This window comes from Haemorhous mexicanus, chromosome 19 (genome assembly GCF_027477595.1).
Source record: "Haemorhous mexicanus isolate bHaeMex1 chromosome 19, bHaeMex1.pri, whole genome shotgun sequence".
NCBI lineage: Eukaryota > Metazoa > Chordata > Aves > Passeriformes > Fringillidae > Haemorhous > Haemorhous mexicanus.
The window spans coordinates 5,166,838-5,183,085 of record NC_082359.1 but is presented as its reverse complement, the minus strand read 5'-3'; positions in this window follow the sequence as shown (position 1 = coordinate 5,183,085).

The following is a 16,248-nucleotide window of genomic DNA, read 5'->3' as shown; positions in this document are numbered from 1 at the left end:
CCCCTCCACCCGCCTGCACAGGCACTCTCATTTAGGATTAAAGGGACCTTTATTTGATTTGTTTTACTTCAATACAAAATAAATTAGGTTGACCTGAATTAAGGCCTCTTTGATACTCAGGAAGAGTGTCTACACAGGGATTTACTGTGCTTTAATTGGTCCACTTCAAAAGTTAATTTGGATATTTTTTCCCAACATGCTCCGAAGCGTCCCCAGAGTACATGCGTCATATTTGTAAAATGGCAGAGCATGGGGCTCTGTGAATCTCCACTCAGAATTTACTATTTCAATAAGCACTGGCACTGCAGAGTAGCCTTCAGAACTGGAATACACTTAAATGATAAATGGTGAGATTCACCTCACCAAACTTTGGTTGTCCAAAGTGAGGTCTCTAAGTTTGTTACATGTCCTGACTCCACAGGAAGATGTGCAAACCTAGAGGACGACAAAGCCATTGTGGTAGGCATCTCTGAGGCTGCTGTTACAGGGCTGCTGTAGATCCACATAAGGGGAGGTTGTCCCCAAAAGTTCACCTCATATTCCCTTGTCCTTAGCTGCATGTTTCCCCATGTTTCATGTGCCAGCAAGCATTCATACAGCCGCGGAACAAATCAAGTCAGGAAGCTGATCCAACCCAAACCAACTCTGAACAATACCAACAACAAGAAGAGAGAGAAAAACATGAGTTATGCATCTTGACTGAAGCTGGCCTAATTTTGATTGTGCGACCGTATCCGAAAAAAAGCAGGATGAATCTTTTCCAGAGATATTTCTTTCAGTCCACCAATTATATGAGCTTTGCAAGTTAATTTATAGCAAACACCTAACTGAAGACAACTGAGGAGAAAGAAACTTAGCCCCGAGAAATCGTACTTGTGCCAGCTCCTATGAATGGAAGTACATCTGAGTTTCTGAGCAGTATTTATACCTCGGAACTTGTGGTTAAGTGTCTTTCCTTCAATTTTTCACAGCAGACATTGAAAAGACAGTTGAAAACTCTTTTAAGTGCACAATTAATAGTACCTTAGAGGGGCCTGGTTTTCAGAAAATGCTGGCAGCCAGTCCTGTGAAAACCATCACTCATGTAGGGCATTCAAAACTGCTAACCAGTTTCAAGACTCTTGGCCCTATCTAAAAAGAGTTGAGTTCACATAAACTAACTTCAAAATAAATTCATACATATATATTTTAATCCAACCATGTGCACACCAAGAAATAATTTTTGTATGTGCGGCACTGCTGATCCTGTTACAGGTGGATCAGACAACACATCATGTGTTTCATGAGTATCTTGACTGGTGGTCAAAAGGCCTGAGTGCTCAACTTGAACAGCCTGGAAACCAGAACCCCTGAAATCATAACACAAGGACTTGGGAGTAGCAAAGGGCAGAAGAGATGAATAGTTTAAGAGTTGAGAATGGATCTGAAGGAAAGGGATGTCACAGGGCCAAAAAGGACAGTTGGGACATTTCTTTGCCCTGGTGGGTTTGTGGGCCCTGCTGCTCACTGCCTGACATCAGCCACTTGGAATGCCAGTAATATAACACCCCTGTGACACTCGTGCTCCTGCCGTACAGTTTTATTGCCCTGCTTCCACTCTCTCTGGTTTATATCGGATTGTGTTTTCCAAAGACAGGCAATAAAGAAGGGAGGAGGGGAAGGGGGATTTATAGCCTGCTAAACTAAACTTCCCTGAGCTTGCTGTCCTCTGTCCCAGCCCTCCTCTTGCTGCCCTGACTGGTCTGGAGGAACAGTGCTTACAGCAAGGTCTTGGGGTGTGAAGGACGAGGCTTGTCAGAGACTACTTGTGTTCTCTTCTTGGGAGGTCAGGGAGCACACCCCGGTCACCCACCAGCTCTGCTCCCTCAGTGTCCCAGGCACTGTGCCCTGCTGCTGTGGAAGAGCATGGTGGTGGAGTCTTATGCTAATAATCTTGACTCACATACTTACAGTTTGCCACACACACCTCTCACTGTTTGTGGAAAGATTGTGGAACGGTTAAAGGCTTACAAAAATCTGCCTCAATGCAGGCATCTTTGGCACTTCTGCTTCTGAAAAATGATTGCCAAAGTCTCTATCTCAGCTAATTTGAGCTGAGGATATGCAGCTGAAAACAATTGCAACTGCAGTTTTCTGGAAGAGGGAGCTAAAATCCTGAAAGGCTGCAATTTAGACATATCTGCTTTGTGACAGGCACAATAATAGCACCATATGATTATGGCATTCTCTGTAAACATGAGAGGTGGGACAGAGGATATGGAGTTGGATTTGGGACAGGGAGAACCATTTCTACACAGCAAATACATGGTGAAACACTCATAAAAGGCACAAGTGTCTCAAAAAAAAAAAATCAACTGACACAAAAATTCCACTTAGTGGAACACTCAAACTCTTGCACTACTCAGAGTTTTTAAAATATCCAGTCCATGCAGTAATTCCTGGGAGATGGGATAAATAGATGGCATTCTTCCCACTGGATTTTTAGTGTGATGTGTATACGGCAGAGAGAATGAGAGCAAAGTAATTTTGTGACTCAAGTCACTGCATTCAGGTAACTCTAGCAGATGGGTGGGGAGGGGGACAAACACCAGTAAAATGCAAGCACATGCACCATGTAAACAGTGAAATTACAGAGTGCTCTGCTATGATAAAACTGTCAAGTGTCTCTGAACTGCCTGTCATCGACAGAAATTTTAAACCAGCTCTTACTAGTGTGATCTCACAGTGCCAGATGCTCCCCTCTGCTCTCCCCATCACTGCTTCCTGCTCACCTCCACCTCTGGCAGCTGCCCCAGCCGTGGTGGGCAAGGGCAACACACCAGGCAGTGGAAGGGATTGCCTCAGCTTCTCTGGGGAGTAGAACAAGTAGGTTGGGATGAAATGCAGAATAATAAGTGCAGTCTGCAAGGGACTTGTGAAACTATGATATTCAAATTGTTTTTAAGACAGCACTGAACGAAGAACAAGAGAAAATCCTGTGTTGTGAGGAAAAAATCAGCAGAGATGAGTGGTGTGATGGGATTCCTGAATGTACCATTTCTCTGAAAGTCTGCCTGTCACAGCTTCTCAGTCCAGTTCAGCTATACACCACCGGACATGCTAAATGATACCAATCAAAAACCACCCACCATTTAGGTTAGCAAGTGTTTGTTTTACACCTCTTGTCTTTCCTTTTTAATTTTCTCTCATGAACCAAAATGGTGTTGTGCTCCATAGTGCAACATGTGAAAAAGAAAAAGGGATTCTGTGTTGGACACTGGTCACTTCTCCCATTGCACTTTCAAGCTAAGCCTGGTTTTTCTCACAAAAAGCAGAAAGATGGTTCCAACTTCATGAGCTTTTTGTTTCCTTCTTCGTTTTGTACAGAGGTAGCAACTCCTGTAAATGGTTTCCCTATAGGTCTTGAGGGTAAAACACTACTCAGGGCAGGTTCTTGTGTTTTTATGCTTTGTTATTATCTGTTGTAAGAAGAAAAAAAACCATAACGGGGCAGAGGGAGAAGGCAAACCTGATGTTTAGAAAGCATCCACTACATTCAGAGAGAAATCCCTCATCTCTTCTCTAGCTGTAGGGACAAGATCTTTTGTATATTGTGCACTCATACAAAGCATAAGGAGTAGAGATGTAAATAAATTGTCTTTAGAAACTGGAACTTAATCAATATTAATAATAATAACATTCCAATTATTATTTAAATAAAATTCCAGCTTTACAAATCTCAGGGAATGCAATGGTGCCGTTCTCTGTGGCGCATCACACAGATCTGCAAGGCTTGAAGTGGCAGCCAAAATTCTCAAAAACTCAGTGAAACACAAGCTGAGTATTAAAATAGGGTTTACCTTTTGCTGCAATGACAGGGCATGTTAAATGCAAAAGCGTCTCTAGACAGTATTACAGACTGATAAGCAAAGACCACATCAGAAAAATTAAATCCAACTTCTTTAAAAAGAGAACCAGCATAAACTGGCTAAGGACTCATTTTCACCTGTTAGTTCCTGGAAGATCAGCTGCTCTGGACACTTCTAAATAAACTGGCATTACTCATCCATAACACATTTATTCATACTTTCTTAAATTCTCCCTGTTCAGAGCAAGAGATAAAGGTACCGTTTACACTCCAGAATTACAGATTAGGTCTAAGTGGAAGTTATATTTGCTCATCCTTCACTGATCATCTACTGGGGAATTAATTTTACTGTTTGTGAGTGAGAATGCAAGTATTCTTGTGGGGTTTTCTTTCCACAGGGAAGTTTCACATAAAACTTTGTCCATATTCTGAAATATTTAACACAACCCTCTGCAAAGACTCCTGACAAAACCAGTGCTCATTAAACAGTTACAGAACCTCAACTTATCTTGAATGCTGCCATGGTTTCCAGTCTGGCAATACACAAGTTAGAGCAGTATATCCTGCCAGGTTCTCAGTATGTTAATCTGATATAAACATCTCTCCCACATTTATGCTTTTATTTCCTGCTTGCACTGAATAGTATTTAATGCATTTAACAATTGCTTCATCTGAAGTATTTCTAGTGAAATAAAAACAAATCCTGGACTCCTTCCTTCTCCATTTCTGCTGTTTATTAATCCAAGGTGATTTAGGACGTCCTTGAGCCTTACAGCAATTGAAATTTATTTTGGGAGCTGTGTGCTTAGGGGATATGTGGAAGAGGTTATTTATTCCAAAGAGCCATCCAGCGGTGATGATGTCACCAACAAAACATGGTATCAGCTCAGTTGGTTTGCTACCAAATCACTGCCTTGAGTTTCCTATACATGGTGGCACCTGCTGATATACAGGGTGCCTGTATATAACTGGCATATAGATTACTTATTTTGTTATAAATTCTTAAAATTAGCTTTTGGACTCTTATTTTTGGCCCTCTTGAAACCCCTGGTTGCAAATTTTTGCAGTAGACAAAGATCTATTATAAAGAAGTTTCATCCCAATCTAAAGTGAAATGCAGCTCAGGCATGGCAGGGTGAACTCCCAGGCAGCTCTTTGACTGCTTCCTTTGCATATACAACAACAGATGGCAGATTTGTGAATAAAGTGATCTAAAATAAGGATACTTTTCTGTAGACTACTATGCAGATGTAGTTGAGTTTGAAGAAATTCTGCTACAGGTAGCTCATCTTATTTTCAGTGCTGCTTCTAAAGTTCCTGGCTTCCTCCTGAGACTAGCAGTATTCCTATTTTGCCCTCGGTTCTAGGCAACATATACTGGTAAAAACTATCCAGGGTGATGAGTAGACACAGTCCCTTCACTGGGGTTTTTCAACTAGTTATAACTTGGGTGCTCCAAAATCCAAGCAGTGGAATGTCAGACTTTATGGAACACAGAACAGAGTCAGAGAAAACAGGCCAGAAAGGAAGCCTAACCAATCTCCTAAGCCATCCGTTCTGTGGGACAGCTATACTTGCAGTCTTCCTCAATGAGGACTGAAGGATTGGGATTGGGGTGGGACAGGATGATTTCTACCAGCTGAACTACAGGTTACCTACACAATCTTTAGGAAATGATTCAGCACAGCACATGCAAAGCCGTATGACCCCTCTGGTTTTAATGTGGGTATTGAGCTTAAATACTGCTGATAAAATGCTGTAGGGCCATGCACTGCTGGACTGAAATACATATAAAGGGGTCCAAAGTGGTTTTTTCTCATGGTTAGCATCTGATTCAGTGGGACTTAAACACCCAAGGGAAGATTCTGTCTGAGTACTGAATTAGGCTCGTTATAGTATTGAGCCACTGGTAAGTGGATTGTGACATTCTGAAATTTCAAATGTTTTACTACCTGTAAGTGTTAGTGTGCAATATTGCTTGTTGCAAATGGCTCAGAACCAGGCCACTGTGAATATCCCACCTGCAAATTCACCTCAAGTGAGCCAGTTACAGGACTCAGGTGACAGAAATACTGTACACCCACTGGTGACTGGACATTCCAAGTATGCCATGAACAACTGCTCATTCAGTGTGTGCTTTCTGCAGATATTCAGATGTTAAATTCTCCCTTATCCAGGTACACTGCTGTATACAATGAACATTTGCTGGCCCACAGAGCATCCTGCTATGATTAAGTCCATAACTCTTTCAAGATTATAGGATATGTTCATAAAAATATTACTCAGCCCTTAGCTATAACAAGCACAGGAGTGGGGTAGTGTGCTAGAGAAGTGGTCAGAATATTATTGGGACATAATGGGAGTAACAGGTGTGAAACAGTTATTTGCTGCCTGGAAACTTGGGAGGGACGGGAGTGTAAAGAGGGACCACACCTCCAGTGTAAGTGTGAGTGGGTCCCTCGGTGCTGTTGTCTCAACAAGTCCAGTCTGCACTGAGTGAGGACCCACACACCTTTGACACCTTTCTTGCACAATGTCCTGAAGCCAGAAGTGGTCCCACTGCACTTGTTTTTAATTTACACCCAACACCTCTAGATCTCCTTCACTTGGATGATACAGGTAGTTATTGCTATCAGTCACTCTAAGCAAACACATTCTTTTAACATGATCTTTCCCACACTTTCCCATGGAAGCTTTTTCTTCCCCTTCAAAATGCATTGTTTCCTACCAATTCCTCTTCTCCATTCCCTTAACTTCAAGCAAACAAAGCAGATGGTGTCTCACAGAATAGGACAATGTCACCTTTAGGGAAGAATAAGGCTCTCATGTTCCTCTCCTACTTCAGTAATTCTATTTATAGACCTTTTTTTATTCCTATGCCAATTTCTCATCTGTTATTTCTTTGCCTTTGTTCACTTCTTATTCCCATCATGGATCAGAATCTTTCCTATATCTGCTACAGACTTCTTAAGGTGTCCATGTATGGTTTAAGGGTCCTATTAACAACAGAGATTGTTTGTATGACCTAATTAGATCTCCACAGAGACAGCCTTAATAGGCCCTTTTGGTTTTTTTGGATTGTCTGCAAAGTAATAGTGCAATGGCAGCGTTCATTTTGCTTGGCTGTATCAGGCCATATATCACATCCTTTTCCTTCCAGTCCTTCAAATAAGCTTGTCTCATTCTTATTTTGGTTTCAAATTATAGATTATAAATTTCACTTCTCTCCACTTTTCCCTATAATTTGACCCCCAGCTGTTGAAACTACTTCGAGTGATTCCCCCTGCCCACCATCCATCCCAAGGTTTCATATGAAAGGCAGCCCTGGCTTTAGGAATAAATGACGTCCCTTGGACCAGCTGTGCCTAATAAAAATCCAACCTCCAACTCTCACTTCCCTTCCTCAAAAGGGTAAAATTGATTTGAGAGTGCTGATGATAAGATACATGGGAATACAAAATCCACCTCAGTCAATAGACCAAAGCTGTGCACTGTGACATCATCATATCCAAAAGAAACTATTCTGTCAGTTCCTCCACTGCCCTATAACTACAAGTTATTGCACTTGTCCTAGAGACAGGATCTTTTTTCATTTAATTTATCCTTGTTTAGTCTGGCAAGAGTTATTTTCATTCCTGAAGTGCCATAGCAAATACTAGAAAATACCAGTTACCCTCTAGGGTCCATTAGAATCAGTTCATGTTGTGAAAAACACTCCCTAGTACTGGATGGCCACCTGAAGCAGTTTTCCAGTAACCCTGTGGAATGCCTAACTGGGAAAACAAGGTGGCTTTCAGCTGGCAGTGAGCCTGCAGCACCTGCTGTGCAGAGCCAGGGCTGGGAGGTGGCAGGAGCTGACACTGCTCACTCTTACCTGAGTGTCCTGGCAGGCAGACCAAGGGCTGCCTGCTCATGGCTGTGTGACAAAACACAGCTCTACCAGAGCACATTTCAAACCACTCCACTGCCTGGGCGGTGAACATTCAAAACATCTTCTGTTTCCCTGTCTTTTCCTCTCATCAGCCAAAGCAGGTATTTCTGTAATACTTTGTGTTGAGGCAAAAACAATTACTTGATTTTTTCCCCTGTTTCCTTCTGGAGATTCATTCTGTTCAACAATCCCAAAGTTCTTTAAAAATCTGCATCCTTCCTTCTCTTCACCCTTTTCTGTACTCTAGTTTGGTACTTAGGGATATTTCCTTAGACCTGTTTGATTGAGAACATTTAATGGAACTCTAATACATAATATTTTAATTTCAAGATACTATTCTGGTTTTTAGTTTTTAGTTCCATTTCATCCTTCAGTTCCTAAATGAAACCAGCAGATATAGGATACCTACAAATGATCTGAGAAAAATAGTCTGGAATCTTTTTCAATGCTCAGTGTGTAGTTATGGAATAGGAGATTTAAATGCAAATTTAATGCTTTTGTTACTACTGTAGAGTGTGAAAATGTTCATGATCAAAAGAAATAAATATATCAATGCTATATTCAAAATTTTGAATCAAGGCTTCTCTTGCCCATTCTTGCATTTTTTTGAGAACCTGATTCTGCAGATATGACCCTTCTCTGCCACTGAAAATTGAACAGCTTCAATGATCTGGTGAGTCAAGGCTACTTATGACCTTCCAGAAAGTTCTGAAGAGCTTACAGAACTGAACTCTTAATTATTCACAGGTGTAAGCAATCTAGGCAAGGCAGCTGGGAAACCCCAGCTTTTTCACAGCTACCATGGTTCATAGAGCAACTCCTCAAAATCCTGGAGAGAGAACACCAGTTTAGTTTTGTCCTGAAACTGCTGCCTACTGAGTATTTTGTACAATGAATTTATCACTGGCTGTAATAACAAGGCCTCTGTGAGTTCCACTGGAAGAGAGTTCAACTGTCTAACAGATCTTATCATTAAGAAATGTTTCTGATGCTCAGCTAAAATGCAGTAATATCCAATCAGAACTGCAGCCTTGCTTTAGTATGGCTTATCAATGACAAGAAGTTGAATAAATAGCGAGTTTAGAGAGAAACACAGGAGAACAAACTTCAGAACAATGAGAACCCCAGGGAGAATTTTCTGATTTTCAGGAAACTGTCCCAATTACCTTCTGTATTTTTGCTTCATTTCAACAAACATGACAGAATAAACTGATTTTGATTCATAGAATGTTCTGAGTTGGAAGGTACACACAAGGATCATTAAGTCCAACTCTTACATATATGTATGGCCCATACAGGGATAGAACCTACAACCTCAATGTTACTAGCACCAAGCTGTAACCAAGAGTGCAAGTAATTTTATTGGGAATCACCTAGATTCTTGCTACTTGTCTCACTTTCAGCCTTTAGTATTATCTGAATGCTTCAATCTTGCTAGTGACAGTGTGGACCAGGAGACAGGGAAAGGCCACTCAAAGCTCTCACAATGGGAGAAGAAAACAAAGCATTTTCTGTCTATTTTCTGGTGATGAATTTATTTGATCAATTAAATTTATTTTATTTGACTCAATGCCATGGGCGAGTTCAACAGAATGCCATAAAGCTGAGTTTGGAAAATAACTGTCACCCTCATCTTCTACCTGAGGGTAGCCCACATTCTCCTTTTACAGGGTCCCAATACTGTGAGGTGAAGCCCTGGCACAGGATGCTCAGAGAAGCTGTGGCTGCCCCATCCCTGGAAGTGCCAAAGCCAGGCTGGAAGGTGCTTGGAGCAACCTGGGATAGTAGAAGGCGTCTCTGCTCACGGCAGGGCTTGGGACGAGATGAAATTTACAGATCCTTTCCAACCCAAACCATTAATAGGAACCAAACCATTAATAAAAACCAGTGTTTCTCTAATACCCCAGAGGATCTCTTCCTCAAACCCACCTGGGGTGTCCCTGGCGCTGGAGGGTGCTCCCGGCAGGACACGGGTGACCAGCCACCTGTTGCGGTGGCGGCGGGGCAGGGAGGGCAGAGCGATGGGTGCGCGAGCCGCGGAGCGACACGAGGCGCGGTGACGCGACCCCGCGGCTCGAGCGCGCAAAGCATGAGGCGCGGAGGGGTACGCGAGCAACGCGGCCATGCGCTCGCGCTCGGAGGCGCGGAGGGACACGAGGCGCGGTGGTGGAGCCGTGGGTCTCGAGCGCGCGACGCCGTGAGGCGCGGAGGGACACGAAACGCGGTGGTGATGGTGATGTGATGTGGCCCTGAGGGAGCCCTGGTGGCGGGAGGGGTTGAGGATAAGGAAAGTGACCTCAGGCGCAGTGAACGCGGCATTCACGGGTTCACGGGATAGTCAGGGTTGGAGGGAACCTCTGCAGATCACCCAGTCACACTCCCCTGCAGGGTAGGGTCACCTGGTGCAGGTGACAAAGGAACATGTCCAAGTGAGTTTGGAATGTCTTCAGAGAGGGAGACTTCAGGTGTTCCAGCTCTGCTACCCTCCGTGGAAAGAAGTTCTTCCTAATGCTGAGGTAGAACTTTTTGTTTTGTTGTTTATGGCCTTTCGTGTAGGTATTGTTTGTGAAATGCTGCAAATGACTTTGAAACTCTTGGTTGTCTGTTTCACTATCAATAGTCAACTTCACGTTCATTTCAAAGACAACCTCCCTGAGGGTTTGGTTGTGTCCTAGTCTGCATTTGCAATACTATGCTTGTTTCTGCTTATGACTATAGACAGTTTGTATCAAAACTCTTTTATTCTTGTTCAGCAGATCCATACCTTTAGGGTCACATGAATTTCTCCTTAATTCCCATTGGGTCCTCTGCATCCTGGAATAAAATTGTTCCAGTGCCTTTGGTGGCTCATCTGGGCTCCATTCAGTAAGGCAGGACTGGTTTCTCCAGGAAATCTGAATACATGCAGTCACAAATATGTTCTTAGTACAGTTATTTAGTAATAACTTTGTTGTGTTTAGTAAAACCCCATTAGAATTGTACAGTGATAGAGCAAGGCCCCAGGGAGCTCAATATCTGTGAGCCTGGGGCTAAAAATGAATATTTCACAGGATGACTCTTTAAACAGAAGAGGAGCAGAATAGTGAGGGGACGGCAGAGGGGTTGGGCAAACCAGGTGTGACTGAACAAATTTATTTATGGGGGAAGCCTGATACTTGTATCCCATAACCTTTTTGAATCTTATTTGAAGTAACATAATCCCTTGTATCTTAATTACCTGTCATTTCCACTGTAAATGAGGTTTTGGTGGGTTTTTGTGTATTAACTACAAAGTATTTGCTGCCATAAATGCCCTCATACAATTGTATCACTGAATCTTCTGAGTGGAGCCACGGCTTTAAAAGAACCATTTGTCTGCATAGTTTATAAGGACTTCCTCATGCCTGAGGCAAGCCCTGGGAAAAAAATTGACTTTGGTTGTTTGTTTTTGGGGTTTTTTGCCCATTTTTGAATTCATCCATATTAGGGTTACAGGAGTAATTCTCTACACCCAGTCAATACCAGTATTCTTATGCAACTTTTAAGTATAGGCCAGGTTTCAGTTTTCCATTCTAAGCCATTGCTACCTGTGCTAGCTATGAAATGACTTAAAGCATATTTTTCTGTAAAGCTGAATGGACATCCTTTTGATGGAAAGGAGAATTTTGGACTGAATTGTATGGCAATGCAATTTCTAACCACAAACTGTAATGTGAAATAAAAATAAAATTAAATTTAAAAAAAAGAGGAAAACCCATTTAAAGCTAAAAGCCCAGTGTTTCTTGTGGTTCTCCACACAATTGCGGATTCATTATCATCTGCTTGTGAGTTAAAAGAGTTGTTAGAAAACTGAACTTCTGCATGGAAATTGTTAGAATTCTCTCTTTTGCTTTAGTGTTTGGAAAATGTTTCTCCAAGTTGTTTGAATTTAGCCTCTACAGATATGGCAGTTGAAATTTATTTAAATTCTGATTCAGCCTTAGTTGCAATCTGTGCAAGTTGCTTTAAAACAAGGTTTAAAAACACAGTGTCAATAGGGCCAAACATTTCCTATCCTATAGGTGATATTCTGACTTTATTCTTAAGGTGGGAAGATCAGGTAAATAAGTGCTTCTGTGATGTAAATGTTATGAACAAAGCTAAGAACAGCCCTTGTTTAGGTTGTGGCTGCTCCCACTGGGTGTCATTCCCAACAAAATGATAACAGGAATGGTTGACAAGGCTTGTATGGCATCTCTGAAAAAAGGACCTGCCATCTGTCAATGGAGAAGTACTGGTGGTTTTGGCTCAGCCTGTAAATTTAGTCTTAGCCTATAGCTGAGTGTGGTGATTGTGTCCTGGAGATCTCTGCTGGAAGAGCTTGATGCCAGTCTGGGCTGGAGCCACATGGTTCCTGCTGTGAGCCATGTGCTGTCAGCCCGTTCCGAGGCAAAGCTTTATCCCTGTCTTATTCTGTATCTCCAGCCTCGAGTGCCTTGGAGTAGAATAGGCCCTGTGTGCTCCTGAGCAGGCACCGAGGCAGCCACAGTGCCCTACAGAGTCTCACATGTTCTACTGATTATCCAGCACACTTAAACTTTGAGTTATAAGGGTGACCCCAGCCAGTTGGCTGAAAAAATATATTTGACATCATTGAAAATGTATGCTGCTGCTGAAGCATGGATTTTAATTTGAGGAAAATGTCGGCCGTAATCTAGAATACATTAAAAAATATATCTTTTTATTTCCATATGGGTCACGTTAAGGAAAATATTAAAAAAAAAAAAGCCAACCCTATTATATGAAGTCTCATTAAAGCAGCCTGGAAAAGTTTAGCCAATTTACAGGCTATACATCTTAATCTCCCCAAATTACAGGACCGATAGAAAAACGGGTGGTTGAGAGGGAAAGCGGGACCAGCAGAACCTGGCTGGGGGCCAAACAATGGATCAAGTAGCCCTTGCTTTCACTTGACTGCTACCCCTTGTTATTTAAAGAAAAGAAAGGATTTTCAAAGAAAGGCCTGGAAATGGCAAAGCATGGAACGTACTTCCTTCTCTGGGTGAAAACTAAAACCCAAAGCTTGGTTATTTTAACATGGTGTCTTGGCCCAGCTCTCTAGTGCCTGCGCAGAGAGATTTTTGTGAACTTCTGAGAGAAAATAAAGTATCTGCAATTCTTCTGTAGCTTTTAGCAGGCAGGTGGTTTAAGGACTGATTGTACCATCTTGGATAGTGTTTGTGGGGAAGCCAAAGGTAGAATGAGTATAGGGGTGCTAAAGGATGTAGGGGAAAAAGGTAGGAAGCAGTGAGGTGTGAAATGGCAGAGAGGTCATTGTCACCAGTAAATTCAGTCTTGTGTGTGTGTAAAACTATGCACGTGCTGCTTTTGCTGCTGTTGCACTGTGGCAAAGAGGGTCTGTGAGGGGAGCATGGAGAAGTTGGGGATAAAGATTAACACCTCTTGCATTGCTTCAAGAGACCAGATACTGTAGAAAGTGTGGAGAGGAGGTGAAGTGTCCTGATGTGAGTTAGCAGATGTTTTAAGTGCCAGCAAAGGGAACAATCCTGATCAGCAGAAAGAGGAGGAAAAAAGCTACAAAATCTTAAGTGTTTGCAAATCATCCTGCTCTTAGCTAAGGCCAAGGCTGTCCTAAAGCATCTAGAAGAGAGTAGGGTATGGCAGGTACTAGGCTGGTCTAAGAGATATGTTGTGTCTGTATTGTTTTCAGTGAATAAGACCTTGCACTGCAGCTCGGAGCAGAACTGTGTGGCAGAATCAGTGGTGTTTTTCTCCTGCAGGTATGATTGTAGCTGACCAGCCTCATCACCTGTTTCTGTGGAACCAAGAAAGCCAACTGGCTGCCTGTGTAGATGGAGGTGCTCACTGCTTGCCTCCCTGAGTGTGTCTGTGCCTGTATTAACCTGCTGTGCATTGATATATTTATTAGACAGATTATGGGTGACTGACAAAGCAGTTCTATACATTTTTGAGAAGACTTTATCTCCCTGAACCATTTATTTTATGCTTTTAGATCAGGGGAAGTTGATAGGGATGTGTATTTTTCTGTGCTCTGGAAGCTAGTGTCACTATGGTATTCCATGACCTGGATCTTGAAATTTCCTGTTCCTGCCTTCCTATTCCTCAAGCCCTCTGGCCAGGGATTGCCCCATTATCAAGGTAACAACCAAAGGGAGGGGTTATGCTTTTTGTGTGGCCAGCTCTGGCTTGTTTGAGGAGTTTCCTGCAACTTGTTTGCTTCAGGAAACTTACAGCTTGGCAAATGGGCTGCTCAGCCTGCTTTCTCTGGATATGAGAGTGGTTTTTCATGTGTTTGCTGTGCCCTACCTATTTCTGCTTTAGCACTGTTTCTTTCATAGCACTTGGAAACATTGCCTGCAGGGGCTGAGACATTGTCTGTGCCTTCCATGTGAAATGGGTGCATGTGGGAATGTGAGTATGGGCGTGTCTTGAAGGCAAGTTTATTAATACCACTGGAGATAATGGTCTTGGCAATATTTTGAAGCATCCTGCTCCATTAAATTATAGACTTTGTGGAGACAAAGAGATTAGGGAGAGCAAGGAAGATTATTTCACAAGGCATAATATTATGATAATTTGCTAGTCTTAAAAACTTTGCAGAATTCAGTGGGAAAAATTAGAGGCCTTAAATATGCTGAAGTTTCTACAGCTACACTTGATGACTGACTCGTTCCACCTTCCAAGTTAGTGTCCAAGAATGCACAAAGAAATACATGTTTGTACACTGATAGAGTTAAAAATATTTGTCATTGATCAGTGGTATGTTTTGAAAAAAACCCCCTATCCTTGGCTTTGTTGAGGTCTGGTAGGATAAGTAATAGTGCATATTTTCTCCTGATTAATTTAATTTTTTCCATCCCTGTTTTTGTTCATAGTTTGTCTGCAAACAGACCATAGAACATCCCAACTATTCAGCATTTATGAATTCCTTTCATCATCCTAAATGCAAATACTTCAAGACAGGGCCAGGATTTCTTATATGTTCCTACCATGCTTAATAGAACAGTGTCTCAGTCTGGAGTGAATTTGGTTGTCTGGGCAATGCTTTTCCTGTGTATAGTAATCAATTTTCAAAAGTGATTTTTTTTTTTACCTGTTTCTTATGTACTCCATCTTTTCACAATTTCTTTTGTTAGAGCAAATGTCTAAGATTTTCCCAGCATTCCCATTGGATTTCCGTGACTGCAGTTCCTTCAGCTGTTCATATTTACGTTACAAAGCTCTGCCATGGGCCTAATGACTTTCATTTGAACCAAGCTCCTAACACCTTCTCTCAGGTAGGCTACAGACATCACAGATTCCTACTGATTTAATTTGCTTTTAATAGTAATTTTTATTGCCCATTACCATTCTTCCGTATGAGTCTGAATATCTGACATATGCATAAATCTGGTCAAGGTCCTCTGACAGAAGGAAAAACTATACTTTATTTATTAACATCTGCACTGAAAAGCTGAAACTTCTGTGACATATTTTTCTGAGATACCAGGAAGAAGTGTGACCCCACGTTCCATGGGTTTTCTTCTGTGATAACTTTGTTTTGCAGCCTTCTTTCCATGGGATTTCACTGAGGTAGTCACCAGTCCAGAGTTTCTGCTGTCCACATTTGGAAACCCTATGAATTCAGATGTATGAGCTGCCACATGTCTCTGTCATTTCCAGAATAAATCTGCACACTGGTGTCACTGTACTGGTTCTGGGGCTTTATGCCACTGTTAGATCTTACACCCTCTGGTAATTATGACTGATATCACTAACCTTTATCCTGTCTGATATTTGGGTGCTTTGTGTGCCACAGCTCATTCTTTGTTCACAGCACAGAGTGTGTCCACCTGCCTAGGTGCAGCTTCAAGCTCCACCAAGGAATTTTAGTTTTCTATTTCTTCATCACTATAAATGGAACTCTTTATTACAGAGCATTGGTCCTTTGCAGGTACAGTGCTCTTATTTTATCTTACCCAGAGCTCCTGAAATCTTCTGTCACACTGATACTTACTGTACTCCTTTTCCCATGTTAAACATATTAACAAGTTGTTCAAGGCTACACCTCTATTTGTGATTGTTTGCTTGGGTATCTGGGAAAGCAGGACTGTAAAACCTGGTGTGTGTGTGTATATATGCATACTATAGAAAGGGAAATTTTGAATTCTTTGAATTCTTTATTGTATGTGCTATATTTACTGCTAATTAGAATAAATACCCTATACTCTGCATTAAATTCCAAACACTGCTCAGTGGGAATCTTGACTGTTCCCTGCCCCTGAAAGTTGAAAGGGAAAGTGTGCTTGCTTCACCTGCTATTTGAATGCTGAGTTAGTTTATTGAGGAAGCTTTTCCCTAAGGTGGAAACTTTAAAGAGATTTTGCTGATTGACCACAGCTAGAACTGTCATGGTCTCCTGAGGCAGCTCTCTCTCTCCCCTGGGAAGGAAGTTCCCCAAGTTCCCCAAGGTGAGCCTATATCCTTTACA